This window comes from Oncorhynchus clarkii, chromosome 14, assembly GCF_045791955.1.
Source record: "Oncorhynchus clarkii lewisi isolate Uvic-CL-2024 chromosome 14, UVic_Ocla_1.0, whole genome shotgun sequence".
Taxonomy (NCBI): domain Eukaryota; kingdom Metazoa; phylum Chordata; class Actinopteri; order Salmoniformes; family Salmonidae; genus Oncorhynchus; species Oncorhynchus clarkii.
In genome coordinates, this window is record NC_092160.1 from 42,351,150 (window position 1) to 42,367,435 (window position 16,286).

The window sequence follows — 16,286 nt, forward strand, 5'->3', positions numbered from 1 at the left end:
AGGACCATGTTCTACTAACTGAACTACAGAGGACCATGTTCTACTAACTGAGCTACATAGGACTCTGTTCTACTAACTACAGAGGACTCTGTTCTACTAACTGAACTACAGAGGACCATGTTCTACTAACTGAACTACAGAGGACCATGTTCTACTAACTGAACTACAGAGGACCATGTTCTACTAACTGAACTACAGAGGACCATGTTCTACTAACTGAACTACAGAGGACCATGTTCTACTAACTGAACTACAGAGGACCATGTTCTACTAACTGAACTACAGAGGACCATGTTCTACTAACTGAACTAAAGAGGACCACGTTCTACTAACTGAACTACAGAGGACCACGTTCTACTAACTGTACTACAGAGGACCATGTTCTACTAACTGAATTACAGAGGACCACGTTCTACTAACTGAACTACAGAGGACCATGTTCTACTAACTGAACTACAGAGGACCACGTTCTACTAACTGAACTACAGAGGACCACGTTCTACTAACTGAACTACAGAGGACCATGTTCTACTAACTGAGCTACAGAGGACTCTGTTCTGCTAACTACAGAGGACTCTGTTCTACTAACTGAACTACAGAGGACCATGTTCTACTAACTGAGCTACATAGGACTCTGTTCTACTAACTACAGAGGACTCTGTTCTACTAACTGAACTACAGAGGACCATGTTCTACTAACTGAACTACAGAGGACCATGTTCTACTAACTGAACTACAGAGGACCATGTTCTACTAACTGAGCTACATAGGACTCTGTTCTACTAACTACAGAGGACTCTGTTCTACTAACTGAACTACAGAGGACCATGTTCTACTAACTGAACTACAGAGGACCATGTTCTACTAACTGAACTACAGAGGACCATGTTCTACTAACTGAACTACAGAGGACCATGTTCTACTAACTGAGCTACAGAGGACTCTGTTCTACTAACTACAGAGGACCATGTTCTACAAACTGAACTACAGAGGACCATGTTCTACTAACTGAGCTACAGAGGACTCTGTTCTACTAACTACAGAGGACTCTGTTCTACTAACTGAACTACAGAGGACTCTGTTCTACTAACTGAACTACAGAGGACCATGTTCTACTAACTGAGCTACAGAGGACTCTGTTCTACTAACTACATAGGACTCTGTTCTACTAACTGAACTACAGAGGACCATGTTCTACTAACTGAACTACAGAGGACCATGTTCTACTAACTACAGAGGACCATGTTCTAATAACGGAACTACAGAGGACCATGTTCTACTAACTGAGCTACAACGGACCACAGAACATACACTGAGTGTACAGTTGTGGCCAAAAGTTTTGAGAATGACACAAATATAAATTTTCACAACGTCTGCTGCCTCAGTTTGTATGATGGTACTATGCATATACTCCAGAATGTTATGAAGAGTGATCAGATGAATTGCAATGAATTGCAAAGTCCCTCTTTGCCATGCAAATGAACTGAATCCCCCCAAAACATTTCCACTGCATTTCAGCCCTGCCTCAAAAGGACCAGCTGACATCATGTCAGTGATTCTCTCGTTAACACAGGTGTGAGTGATGACGAGGACAAGGCTGGAGATCACTCTGTCATGCTGATTGATTTTGAATAACAGACTGGAAGCTTCAAAAGGAGGGTGGTGCTTGGAATCATTGTTCTTCCTCTGTCAACCATTGTTACCTGCAAGGAAACACGTGCTTTGCACAAAAAGGTCTTCACAGGCAAGGATATTGCTGCCAGTAAGATTGCACCTAAATCAACAATTTATCGGATCATCAAGAACTTCAAGGAGAGCAGTTCAATTGTTGTGAAAAAGGCTTCAGGGCTCCCAAGAAAGTCCAGCAAGCGCCAGGACTGTCTCCTAAAGTTGATTCAGCTGCGGGATTGGGGCACCACCAGTACAGAGCTTCCTCAGGAATGGCAGCAGGCAGATGTGAGTGCATCTGCACGCATAGTGAGGCGAAGACTTTTGGGGGATGGCCTGGTGTCAAGAAGGGCAGCAAAGAAGCTACTTCTCTCCAAGAAGAAACATCAGGGACAGACTGATATTCTGCAAAGGGTACAGGGATTGGACTGCTGAGGACTGGGGTAAAGTCATTTTCTCTGATGAATCCCCTTTCCGATTGTTTGGGGCATCCTGTGTCATGCCAACAGTAAAGCATCCTGAGACCATTCATGTGTGGGGTTACTTTTCAGCCAAGGGAGTAGGCTCACTCACAATTTGTCAATAAAAGCCTTTGACGCTTATGAAATGCTAGTAATTATACTTCGGTATTCCATAGTAACATCTGACAAAAATATCTAAAGACACTGAAACAGCAAACTTTGTGGAAATTAACATTTGTGTCATTCTCAAAACTTTTGGCCACGACTGTACAAGCATCATGAACATGACAGATTGACCAGGTGAAAGCTGTGATCCCTTATTGATGCCACTTGTTAAATCCACTTCAGTGTAGATGAAGGGGAGGAGATGGGTTAAAGAAGGATGTTAAAGCCTTGAGACATTTCAGACATAGATTGTGTACGTGTTCCATTCAGAGGGTGAATGAGCAAGATGAAAGTGCCTTTGAACAGGGTATGGTAGTAAGTGCCAGGCGCACCGGTTTGTGTCAAGAACTGCAACCCTGCTGGGTTTTTCACAGTCAACAGTTTCCCATCTGTATCAAGAATGGTCCAACACCCAAATGACATCCAGCCAACTTGACAACTGTGGGAAGCATTGGCGTCAACATGGGCCAGCATCCCTGTGGAATGCTTTCGACATCTTGTAGAGTGTGTGCCCCAACGATTTGAGGCTGTTCTGTGGGCAAGCTCAATATTAGGAAGGTGTTCTTAATTTTTGGTATACTCAGTGTATAGCGCAATGGTTGGTTTTCTGTAACAAGGCAGAGCTGAGAGGTTCAACAGGCAACAGACTGACTGACTTGTCTTAAGTATAAAATAAATATTTATATTTTTAATACTCTGCAGGTCATTTAGAAGGGAGATCCACTTGAGATTCGTCATCAGACTTTACACATGTTCTGGGAAGTGTGGCAACCTGGGGTCCAGCAGGGAGCTACCAAGGCAGGAGCTGGACCTTCGTCAACTCCAGAGGTTTAGAGAGGCCAAGGTGACTCAGGACCATGGACAGCTCTATAGGGCTTGAGAGGCCATGGTGAGTCAGCACCATGGACAGCTCTACAGGCACCAACAGGGGCTGGTGATTCAACACCAACACTACCCAGTCCAGGTGCTGCAACCAATTGGCACCTGGAATTGGTCCCACCTCTCCCTAATTACCCCAAATTACCCCACCAGTTACCTGAGAGGCCTTTCAGTTGTATTTCTCCCATCCCCGTTCCTCCAACCATTTATTTAAAAAATGCTTGTTATGAGCGCCACAAATCTAGTCTCCAGCTGTCTTATTTTACTGTGAGATTCACCTCTGACTCCACTGGGCTGCCAAAGTAAAGGTAAGTATTTTCTGTTCTAGCTAGTCCAGTATGAGGAGGTTAAGGGTTGGGCTGAGGATGGAGTCCCTTACAGAGGGTAAGGGTTGAGTCCCTTACAGAGGGTGAGGATTGAGTCCCTTACAGAGGGTGAGGGTTGAGTCCCTTACAGAGGGTGATGGTTGAGTCCCTTACAGAGGGTGAGGGTTGAGTCCCTTACAGAGGGTGAGGTTGAGTCCCTTACAGAGGGTGAAGGTTGAGTCCCTTACAGAGGGTGAGGGTTGAGACCCTTACAGAGGGTGAGGGTTGAGACCCTTACAGAGCGTGAGGGTTGAGACCCTTACAGAGCGTGAGGGTTGAGACCCTTACAGAGGCTGAGGGTTGAGTTCCTTACAGAGGCTGAGGGTTGAGTCCCTTACAGAGGGTGAGGGTTGAGTCCCTTACAGAGGGTGAGGTTGAGTCCCTTACAGAGGGTGAAGGTTGAGTCCCTTACAGAGGGTGAGGGTTGAGACCCTTACAGAGGGTGAGGGTTGAGACCCTTACAGAGCGTGAGGGTTGAGACCCTTACAGAGCGTGAGGGTTGAGACCCTTACAGAGGCTGAGGGTTGAGTTCCTTACAGAGGCTGAGGGTTGAGTCCCTTACAGAGGCTGAGGGTTGAGTTCCTTACAGAGGCTGAGGGTTGAGTCCCTTACAGAGGGTTAAGGTTGAGACCCTTACAGAGGGTGAGGATTTTAGTCCATTACAGAGGGTGTGTTTTGAGTCCCTTACAGGGTGAGGGTTGAGAACCCTTATAGAGGGTGAGGGTTGAGACCCTTATATAGGGTGAGGGTGGAGTCCCTTGTAGAGGGTTACGGTTGAGTCCCTTACAGAGGGTGAGGGTTGAGTCCTTACAGAGGGCGAGGGTTGAGTCCCTTACAGAGGGTGAGGGTTTTAGTCCATTACAGAGGGTGTGTGTTGAGTCCCTTACAGGGTGAGGATTGAGTCCCTTACAGAGGGCGAGGGTTGAGTCCCTTACAGAGGGTGAGAGTTGAGTCCCTTACATAGGGTGAGGGTTGAGTCCCTTCCAGAGGGTGAGGGTTGAGTCCCTTACATAGGGTGAGGGTTGAGTCCTTACAGAGGGTGAGGTTGAGTCCCTTACAGAGGGTGAAGGTTGAGTCCCATCCAGAGGGTGAGGGTTGCGTCCTTACAGAGGGCGATGGTTGAGTCCCTTACAGAGGGTGATGGTTGAGTCCCTTACAGAGGGTGTGGGTTGAGTCCCTTACAGAGGTCGAGGGTTGAGTCCCTACAGAGGGTGAGGGTTGAGTCCCTTACAGAGGGTGAAGGTTGAGACCCTTACATAGGGTGATGTTTGAGTCCCTTACAGAGGGTGATGGTTGAGTCCCTTACAGAGGGTGAGGGTTGAGTCCCTTACAGAGGTCGAGGGTGAAGTCCCTTACAGAGGGTGAAGGTTGAGTCCCTTACAGACGGTGAGGTTTGAGTCCCTTACAGAGGGTGATGGTTGAGTCCCTTACAGAGGGTGAGAGGTGAGTTCCTTACAGAGGGCGGGGGTTGAGTTCCTTACAGAGGGTGAGAGTTGAGTCCTTACAGAGGGTGAGTCCCTTACAGAGGGTGAGGGTTGAGGCCCTTACAGAGGGTGAGAGTCGAGTTCCTTACAGAGAGTGAGGGTTGAGTCCCATACAGAGGGTGAGGGTTAAGTCCCTTACAGAGGGTGAGGGTTGAGTCCCTTACAGAGGGTGAGAGTTGAGTCCCTTACATATGGTGAGGGTTGAGTCCTTACAGAGGGTGAGAGATGAGTTCCTTACAGAGGGCGGGGGTTGAGTTCCTTACAGAGGGTGAGAGTTGTGTCCTTACAGAGGGTGAGGGTTGAGACCCTTACAGAGGGTGAGGGTTTAGTTCCTTACAGATGGTGAGGGTTGAGTCCCTACAAAGGGTGGAGGTTGAGTCCCTTACAGAGGGTGAGGGTTGAGGGCCTTACAGAGGGTGAGAGTCGAGTTCCTTACAGAGGGTGAGGGTTGAGTCCTTTACAGAGGGTGAGAGTTGAGTCCTTACAGAGGGTGAGAGATGAGTCCCGTACAGAGGCTGAGGGTATAGTCCCTTACAGAGTGTGAGGGTTGAGTACCATACAGAGGGTGAGAGTTGAGTCCCTACAGAGGGTGAGGGTTAAGACCCTTACAGAGGGTGAGGGTTGAGACCCTTACAGAGGGTGAGGGTTTAGTTCCTTACAGATGGTGAGGGTTGAGTCCCTACAAAGGGTGGAGGTTGAGTCCCTTACATAGGGTAATGTTTGAGTCCCTTACAGAGGGTGAGTGTTGAGACCCTTACAGAGGGTGAGGGTTGAGTCCCTAACAGAGGGTGAGGGTTGAGTTCCTTACAGAGGGTGAGATTTGAGTCCCTTACAGAGGGTGAGAGTTGAGTCCCTTACAGAGGGTGAGAGTTGAGTCACTTACATACGGTGAGGGTTGAGTCCTTACAGAGGGTGAGAGGTGAGTTCCTTACAGAGGGCGGGGGTTGAGTTCTTTACAGAGGGTGAGAGTTGAGTCCTTACAGAGGGTGAATCCCTTACAGAGGGTGAGGGTTGAGGCCCTTACAGAGGGTGAGAGTCGAGTTCCTTACAGAGGGTGAGGGTTGAGTCCTTTACAGAGGGTGAGAGTTGAGTCCTTACAGAGGGTGAGAGTTGAGTCCCGTACAGAGGGTAAGGGTTGAGTCCCTTATAGAGGGTGAGAGTTGAGTCCTTACATAGGGTGAGGGTTGAGTCCATACAGAGGGCGAGAGGTGAGTTCCTTACAGAGGGCGGGGGTTGAGTTCCTTACAGAGGCTGAGGGTTGAGTCCTTACAGAAGACGAGGTTTGAGTCACTTACAGAGGGTGAGGGTTTTAGTCCCTTACAGCGGGCGAGGGTTGAGTCCCTTACAGAGAGTGAGGGTTGAGTCCTTTACAGAGGGTGAAGGTTGAGACCCTTACAGAGGGTGAGGGTTGAGTCCCTTACAGAGGTCGAGGGTTGAGTCCCTTACAGAGGGTGAGGGTTGAGTCCCTTACAGAGGTCGAGGGTTGAGTCCCTTACAGAGGGTGAGTGTTGAGTCCCTTACAGAGGGTGAGGGTTGAGTCCTTACAGAGGGTGAGGGTTAAGACCCTTACAGAGGGTGAGGGTTGAGACCCTTACAGAGGGTGAGGGTTTAGTTCCTTACAGATGGTGAGGGTTGAGTCCCTACAAAGGGTGGAGGTTGAGTCCCTTACATAGGGTAATGTTTGAGTCCCTTACAGAGGGTGAGTGTTGAGACCCTTACAGAGGGTGAGGGTTGAGTCCCTTACAGAGGGTGAGGGTTGAGTTCCTTACAGAGGGTGAGATTTGAGTCCCTTACAGAGGGTGAGAGTTGAGTCCCTTACAGAGGGTGAGAGTTGAGTCACTTACATACGGTGAGGGTTGAGTCCTTACAGAGGGTGAGAGGTGAGTTCCTTACAGAGGGCGGGGGTTGAGTTCTTTACAGAGGGTGAGAGTTGAGTCCTTACAGAGGGTGAATCCCTTACAGAGGGTGAGGGTTGAGGCCCTTACAGAGGGTGAGAGTCGAGTTCCTTACAGAGGGTGAGGGTTGAGTCCTTTACAGAGGGTGAGAGTTGAGTCCTTACAGAGGGTGAGAGTTGAGTCCCGTACAGAGGGTAAGGGTTGAGTCCCTTATAGAGGGTGAGAGTTGAGTCCTTACATAGGGTGAGGGTTGAGTCCATACAGAGGGCGAGAGGTGAGTTCCTTACAGAGGGCGGGGGTTGAGTTCCTTACAGAGGGTGAGGGTTGAGTCCTTACAGAAGACGAGGTTTGAGTCACTTACAGAGGGTGAGGGTTTTAGTCCCTTACAGCGGGCGAGGGTTGAGTCCCTTACAGAGAGTGAGGGTTGAGTCCTTTACAGAGGGTGAAGGTTGAGACCCTTACAGAGGGTGAGGGTTGAGTCCCTTACAGAGGTCGAGGGTTGAGTCCCTTACAGAGGGTGAGGGTTGAGTCCCTTACAGAGGTCGAGGGTTGAGTCCCTTACAGAGGGTGAGTGTTGAGTCCCTTACAGAGGGTGAGGGTTGAGTCCTTACAGAGGGTGAGGTTGAGTCCCTTACAGAGGGTGAAGGTTGAGTCCCTTACAGAGGTCGAGGGTTGAGTCCCTTACAGAGGGTGAAGGTTGAGTCCTTTACAGAGGGCGAGGGTTGAGTCCCTTACAGAGGGTGAGGGTCTTATTCCATTACAGAGGGTGTGTGTTGAGTCCCTTATAGGGTGAGGGTTGAGTCCCTTACAGAGGGTGAGTGTTGAGTCCCTTACAGAGGGTGAGTGTTGAGTCCCTTACATACCTTGAGGGTTGTGTCCCTTACAGAGGGTGATGGTTGAGTCCCTTACAGAGGGTGAGGGTTGAGTCCCTTACAGTTGGTGAGGGTTGAGACCCTTACAGAGGGTGAGGGTGAGTCCCTTACAGAGGGTGAGGGTTGAGTCCCTTACAGAGGGTGAGTGTTGAGTCCCTTACAGAGGGTGAGGGTTGAGTCCTTACAGAGGGTGAGGTTGAGTCCTTTACAGAGGGTGAGAGTTGAGTCCTTACATAGGGTGAGGGTTGAGTCCTTACAGAGGGTGAGGGTTGAGTCCTTACAGAGGGTGAGTCCCGTACAGAGGGTGAGGGTTGAGTCCTTACAGAAGACGAGGGTTGAGTCACTTACAGAGGGTGAGGGTTTTAGTCCCTTACAGAGGGTGAGGGTTGAGTCCCTTACAGAGAGTGAGGGTTGTGTCCCTTACAGAGGGTGAGGGTTGAGCTGGGCCTCAGTGATGTACTGGGCTGTCCTCACCACCCTCTGATACAGAGGTCCTGGATGGCAGGGAGCTGGGCCCCAGTGATGTACTGTGCTGTCCTCACCACCAACTGATATAGAGGACCTGGATGTCAGGGAGCTCGGCCCCAGTGATGTACTGGGCTGTCCTCACCACCACCTAATATAGAGGTCCTGGATGTCAGGGAGCTTGGCCCCAGTGATGTACTGGGCTGTCCTCACCACCACCTGATATATAGGACCTGGATGTCAGGGAGCTCGGCCCCAGTGATGTACTTGGCTGTCCTCACCACCACCTGATATAGAGGTCCTGGATGTCAGGGAGCTGGGCCCCAGTGATGTACTGTGCTGTCTTCACGACCACCTGATATAGAGGCCCTGGATGGCAGGGAGCTGGGCCCCAGTGATGTACTGGGCTGTCCACACCACCTGATATAGAGGTCCTGGATGTCAGGGAGCTGGGCCCCAGTGATGTACTGGGCTGTCCACACCACCTGATATAGAGGTCCTGGATGTCAGGGAGCTGGGCCCCAGTGATGTACTGGGCTGTCCTCACCACCACCTGATTCAGAGGTCCTGGATGGCAGGGAGCTGGGCCCCAGTGATGTACTGGGCTGTCTGCATCACGCTCTGTAGCGCCATGCGATGATGCCAGGGTTTGCGGCCATGACGCAAGCCCAAAAGACAGCCCACATTTTGGGGGGGAGGGGGGGGCACACGGGTGGTCGGCGATGCTGAGGGGTGAGTCAGAGACCGAGGAGGAATATTGGGATAGATTGAGCGAGGAGTGGTTGGCGAAAGTTGAGGAGAGAGCTGTTGGTTTGGCTGGAGAGGCAAGACAGTCGCCCTGAGGAGCGTGTTAGCCATCCGATGCCACCTGTGCCAGCTCTCCGCACTCGCTTTGAGGAGAGTGTCATCGTTCCGGTACAATGTGTGCCGGCTATACGCACCAGGTCTCCAGTGCGCCTTCACAGCCCAGTACGTCCTGTGCCAGCTCCTCACACTCTCTCTCAAGTGCGTCTTCCCAGTCAGGTACGTCCTGTGCCTGATCCTCGCACTTTCCATGAAGTGCGTGTCCCCAGTCCAGTATGTCCTGTTCCTTCTCCCCGCACTCCCCCTGAAGTGCGTGTCACTAGACCGGTGCCACCTGTACCGGCCCCACGCATCAGGCCTCTAGTGCGCCTCCCCAGTCCGGTGCGTCCTGTGCCTGCTACTTGTGCTCGCCCTGAGGTGCGTGTCACCAGTCCGGTATCACCAGTACCGGCGCCACGTACCAGGCTTCCTGCGACGATCCCCAGTCCAGGGCTTCCGGCGACAGTTCCCTGTCCAGAGCTTCCATCGACAGTTCCCAGTTCAGAGCTTCCGGCGACAGTTCCCAGTCAAGAGCTTCCGGCAACGTTTCACAGTCCAGAACCTCCAACGACGGTCCACGGTCCTGAACCTCCAGAGATGGTCAACGGTCCGGAACGTACTGCGACGATAAACGGTCCAGAACCTCCTGCCCCATGGCAGGAGCTTTCCTCTGCGCCGATGTCCAGTCCAGGCACGGCGTCCAGTCCAGCTCCAAGGCCGGAGTCTTCCTCTGCGCAGTTGCCCAATCCAGGCACGGAGTCCAGTCCAGCTCCAAGACAGGAGTCTTCCTCTGCGCCGATGTCCAGTCCAGGCACGGCGTCCAGTCCAGCTCCAAGGCCGGAGTCTTCCTCTGCACAGGTGCCCAATCCAGGCACGGCGTCCAGTCCCGCTCCAAGACCGGAGTCTTCCTTTGCGCAGGTGCCCAATCCAGGCACAGCGTCCAGTCCAGCTCCATGGCAGGAGCCCTTCTCTGCCCCGATGCCCAGTCTAGACACGGCGTCTAGTCCCGCTTCATGGCAGGAGTCTTTTTCTGCACCTAGGTTCAGCCCGGGCACAGTGTTCAGCCTTGGTCCATGGCTGGATCTGCAGGATGAGTAGGTTCTTTGTCCCGCACCAGAGCCGCCACCAACACTAGACACATCCCCTAACCCTCCCTTTTGGTTTCAGGTTTTGTGGCCGGAGTACGCACCTTTGGGGGGGGGGGGTTACTGTCACGTCCTGACCATAGAGAGCCTTTATTTTCTATGGTGGAGTAGGTCAGGGCGTGACTGGGGGGTTAGTCTAGTTTATATTTTCTATGTGGGGTTCTAGGTTGTTTTTTATATGTTAGGGTTTTGGTATGATTCACAATTACAGGCAGCTGGCTATCGTTGTCTCTAATTGGAGATCATACTAAAGTAGCATTTTTTCCACCTGTGCGTTATGGGATATTGTTTATGTTTTGAGTAAGTGTATGTAGCACCTCTGTTGTCACGATTTGTTGTTTCGTTTGTTTGTTTATTGTTTATTTTGCTAAGTTTCACTATTAAATATTATGTGGAACTCAACATACGCTGCGCCTTGGTCCGTCTATACAAACGTTCGTGACAAACACTGTCCAGACTACTGTCATCTCTTCCCCCTCTATAATTGGCCAGTTTTCTAGCCAATGTCTATCGGTCTGTCTGACCTCTGTCTATTCTCCACATAAAGTCATTAACATTTCTCAAATATTTGCACAAATACTCCCCTCTGTCCTCGTCCACTCTGCTCCCGTCTCCTTTAACCATGTTCCCTGTCCCAGCTCCTCTCTTCCCTGCTTCTCACATCTCTAATCATCTCAGAGCACTTCTCCCTCTCTCTCTCTCTCTCTCTCCTCTCTCTGCTGCTCTCTCGCTCTCTCTTTCTCTCCTCTCCTCTGGTGACCTTCGACCCAGTACGTGGTGGAGCTGATTCAGCGTTTCTGGGATTTAAACCCACAATGCTCAAAACAAGAGCATGCTGCTTAGTCCACTGCAACACAGCAGTTTACACATTTCTAGCAAGAAGGGAGACTGAATGGAAACAGCACATTTAAAAAAAATATTTAGGTTTATGCTTTCCTCAAACCATAGCCCTAACCTTAACCACTCGAAATGAATACCTAAACCTAACCACTCTCATTTAATCCCTAAACTTATCCACTCTGAATTAATACCTAACCTTAACCACTCTGAATTAATACCTAACCTTAACCACTCTTAATTAATACCTAACCTTAACCACTCTGAATTAATACCTAACCTTAACCACTCTCATTTAATACCTAAACTTATCCACTCTGAATTAATACCTAACGTTATCCACTCTGAATTAATACCTAACCTTATCCACTCTCATTTAATACCTAAACTTATCCACTCTCATTTAATACCTAAACTTATCCACTCTCATTTAATACCTAAACTTATCCACTCTGAATTAATACCTAAACTTACAAACTCTGAATGAATAACTAAACGTAACCCTTTAAATTAATACCTAACCTTATCCACTCTGAATTCATACCTAAACCTAAGTCTGCATTAATACATTCACGTAACCACTCTGAATTCATACCTAAACCTAAGTCTGAATTAATACCTTCACGTAACCACTCTGAATTCATACCTAAACCTAAGTCTGAATTAATACCTAAACTTAACCATTGAATTCGTTCCTTAACTTAACCACTATGAATTAATAGCTAACCTTAACCACTCTGAATTCATACCTAAACCTAAGTCTGAATTAATACCTTCGTGTAACCACTCTGAATTCATACCTAAATTCTGAATTAATACCTAAACTTAACCATTGAATTCGTTCCTTAACTTAACCACTATGAATTAATAGCTAACCTTAACCACTCTGAATTCATACCTAAACCTATGTCTGTAACCACTCTGAATTCATACCTAAACCTAAGTCTGAATTAATACCTAAACTTAACCATTGAATTCGTTCCTTAACTTAACCACTATGAATTAATAGCTAACCTTAACCACTCTGAATTCATACCTAAACCTAAGTCTGAATTAATACCTTCGTGTAACCACTCTGAATTCATACCTAAACCTAAGTCTGAATTAATACCTAAACTTAACCATTGAATTCGTTCCTTAACTTAACCACTATGAATTAATAGCTAACCTTAACCACTCTGAATTCATACCTAAACCTAAGTCTGAATTAATACCTTCACTTAACCACTCTGAATTCATACCTAAACCTAAGTCTGAATTAATACCTTCACGTAACCACTCTGAATTCATACCTAAACCTAAGTCTGAATTAATACCTAAACTTAACCACTGAATTAATTCCTTAACTTAACCCTTACATGTTTTATGTTTTAACTCTGTAACCACATGGAATTAATGGGTCAAAATGCATTTTGGTCCAATCACGTCAAATACCAAAGTGTAACTAGAAGATCAGCTTGGGATTCCAACATGTGGAATCAAAGGTAAATGCTTTCTCCCAAATGTCATCCCTGTCCACAACACTCTAGCAAAACCGAAACCTACATGAAGGTAACAGCGTTCACTGTTTCCCCTAGTGGCCGGTTTCCACTTCATCGTCTGACGTCCTCAGACATGGATGGACGTCGAATACTGACTTGTATCATGGGTGACCTGGCACGCACGCACACACACACACACACACACACACACACACACACACACACACACACACACACACACACACACACCCCTGTACTGAATGGAAACTCTTCCCCCTGACTCATCTCTCTGAAGACTAGTGATGTCTGTCTGCTGGCCCTGCCTGGACCAACTACTGCCAAGTGTGTGTGTGTGTGTGTGTGTGTGTGTGTGTGTGTGTGTGTGTGTGTGTGTGTGTGTGTGTGTGTGTGTGTGTGTGTGTGTGTGTGTGTGTGAGAGAGAGAGGACAACCTCCCATTCTCAATGCAGAAAAGTGATGTCCTGACACTACACTGCTAAAGTTCCCCTCGTTCAACTCTTTCACCATGCTAAACACACACACACACAAACACACACACACACACACACACACACACACACACACACACACACACACACACACACACACACACACACACACACACACACACACACACACACACACACACACACACACACACACACCTCTACTTATCAGACATTCTAACCAGTGAGGAAAACATGAGATCTACCCTGACTACACCCTAACCACCCCCTGACTAAACCGTGAGGCATGACTATACCTGACTACACAGCACTACACCTTGAGGCATAACTACACCTGACTACACCCTGACTCTACCGGACTACACAGGACTACACCTTGAGGCATGACTACACCCTGACTACACCTGCCTAAACCCTGAGTCATGACTACACCTGACAACACCCTGACTAAACCTGACTACACCCTGACTACACCTGACTGTACCCTGACTACACGGTGAGTCATGACTACACCTGACTACACCCCAAGGCATTACTAAATCTGACTACAACCTGACTACAGCTAACTGTAGCCTTACTACAAGATGAGTCATGACTACACCAGACTATACCCTAAGGCATGACTACACCTGACAACACCCTGACTACACCTGACTATACATCAAGGCATTACTACACCTGACTACACCCTGACTACACCTGACTGTACCCTGACTACACGATGAGTCATGACTACACCGGACTACACCCTAAGGCATGACTACACCTGACAACACCTGACTACATCCTGACTACACCTAAACTACACCCGACTACACCCTGACTATACCGACCGCATCCTGACTACACCTAACTACATCCTGACTACACCTAACTACACCCTGAGGCATATGTACACCCTAAGGCATGACTACACCTGACAACACCTGACTACATCCTGACTACACCTAAACTACACCCGACTACACCCTGACTATACCGACCGCATCCTGACTACACCTAACTACATCCTGACTACACCTGACTACACCCTGACTATACCCGACTGCATCCTGACTACATCCTGAGGCATGACTACACCTGACTACACCCTGAGGCATGACTATACCTGATTACACCCTGAGGCATGACTACACCTGACTACACCTGATTACACCCTGATTACACCCTGAGGCATGACTACACCTGACTACACCTTGACTATACCTGACTAGACCTTGACGCATGACTACACCGTACTACATCCTGAGGCATGACTATACCTGACTACACCCTGATTATACATGTCTACACCCTGACTACACCTGGCTACACCCTGAAAATACCTAACTACACCCTGAGGCATGACTATACCTGACTACACCCTGACTATACCTGACTACACCCTGACTACACCTGGCTACACCCTGAAAATACCTAACTACACCCTGAGGCATGACTATACCTGACTACACCCTGATTATACCTGACTACACCCTGACTATACCTGACTACACCCTGAGTCATGACTACACCCTGTGACATGACTATACCTGACTACACCTTGACTTTACCTGACTACACCCTGCCTACACCCGACTACACCCCGACAATACCTGACTACACCTGACTACACCCCGAGGCATGACTATACCTGACTACACCCTGACCCTACCTGACTACACCCTGACTCCACCTTGACAACACCCTGTCTACACCTGACTACTCTGACTACACCTTGACTACCCCCTTACGACACCTGACTACATCCTGACTATATCTGACTTCACCCAGAGGCATGACTATACCTGACTACACCTGACTACACCTGACTATACCTGACTACACCTTGACTCCACCTTGACAACACCCTGTCTATACCTGACTACACCCTGACCACACCCTGACTACACCTTGACCATACCTGACTACACCCTGACCACACCCTGTCTACACCTGACTACACCCTGACCACACCCTGACTACACCTTGACCATACCTGACTACACCCTGACTACACCGGACTACACCCTGAGACGTGAGTATACAGCTAAAGCAGTCCGTTATTCCCCCCCCCCCCCCCCACACACACACACGTAATGGTATAGTTGTTAGTGTTGTATCTCACCTCAGCCTGTCCTCAAGGTTCGTCTCTCAGTCTATTTAGAGGGAAAGAGTAGAACTTATCACACCAGACACATGTTGCCTCTCTATCTGTCTCTCTCTCTGTCTCTCTCTGCCCTCCTGGTCTAACTTTGTGTCAGTCTGTTTCTCCGTTCTTCTTCTTTTCTTCCAATCAGTAACACTACACTGTCTCAATGTCTCACTTTCAACCTCTTTCTCTCTGTTTCTATCAGTGTGTACTGTGTGCGGCTCTCTCTCGCTCTTTCGCTCCCTAGCTCTCTCTCTCTCGCTCTTTCGCTCCCTAGCTCTCTCTCTCTCTCGCTCTCTGCCTCTGTCTGCCTCTTTCTACCTTTCTCGCTCTCTGTCTCGCTCTCTCACTCACTTTCTCTGTCTCAAGTTGATCTCAGATAGAACTTCCTGTGTGAGTTTGGGGGTGTGGTTTATAGTGGCTGTTAGAAACCATCAATTCTGTTCTCAGAATCACTGGATCGTCTTCCTGTAATCTCTCAAGTATCTCTCTAATCTCTTTATTCTCTAGAGTCTCTCTAGTCTCTTTCTAGTCTCTCTAATCTGTTTATTCTCTCTAGTCTCTCTAGTCTCTTTCTAGGCTATCTAATCTCTTTATTCTCTCTAGTCTCTCTAATCTCTTTATTCTCTCTAGTCTCTCTAGTCTCTTTCTAGTCTCTCTAATCTTTTTATTCTCTCTAGTCTCTTTCTAGTCTCTCTAATCTCTTTATTCTCTCTCGTCTCTAGTCTCTTTCTAGTCTCTCTAATCTCTTTATTCTCTCTAGTCTCTCTAGTCTCTTTCTAGTCTCTCTAAATCTCTTTATTCTCTCTAGTCTCTCTAGTCTCTTTCTAGTCTCTCTAATCTCTTTATTCTCTCTAGTCTCTCTAGTCTCTTTCTAGTCTCTCTAAATCTCTTTATTCTCTCTAGTCTCTCTAGTCTCTTTCTAGTCTCTCTAATCTCTTTATTCTCTCTAGTCTCTAGTCTCTTTCTAGTCACTCTAGTCTCTCTAATCTCTTTATTCTCTCTAGTTTCTAGTCTCTTTCTAGTCTCTCTAATCTCTTTATTCTCTCTAGTCTCTCTAGTCTCTTTCTAGTCTCTCTAAATCTCTTTATTCTCTCTAGTCTCTTTCTAGTCTCTCTAATCTCTTTAT

At 48.2% G+C, this 16,286-nt stretch overlaps 1 protein-coding gene across 1 annotated transcript in view; it reads right to left on the reverse strand.

Moving 5' to 3' along the window:
- The window catches only part of LOC139366613 (G protein-coupled receptor 174), a 58,026-nt gene extending 42,508 nt beyond the window's left edge, over window positions 1-15,518 (reverse strand). Inside the window, exon 1 of the mRNA XM_071104304.1 lies at window positions 15,134-15,518. The gene's annotated coding sequence lies outside the window, so the exon portion shown is untranslated. The remainder of the gene's footprint in view (window positions 1-15,133) is intronic.
- Between the last annotated feature and the right edge of the window lie 768 nt (window positions 15,519-16,286).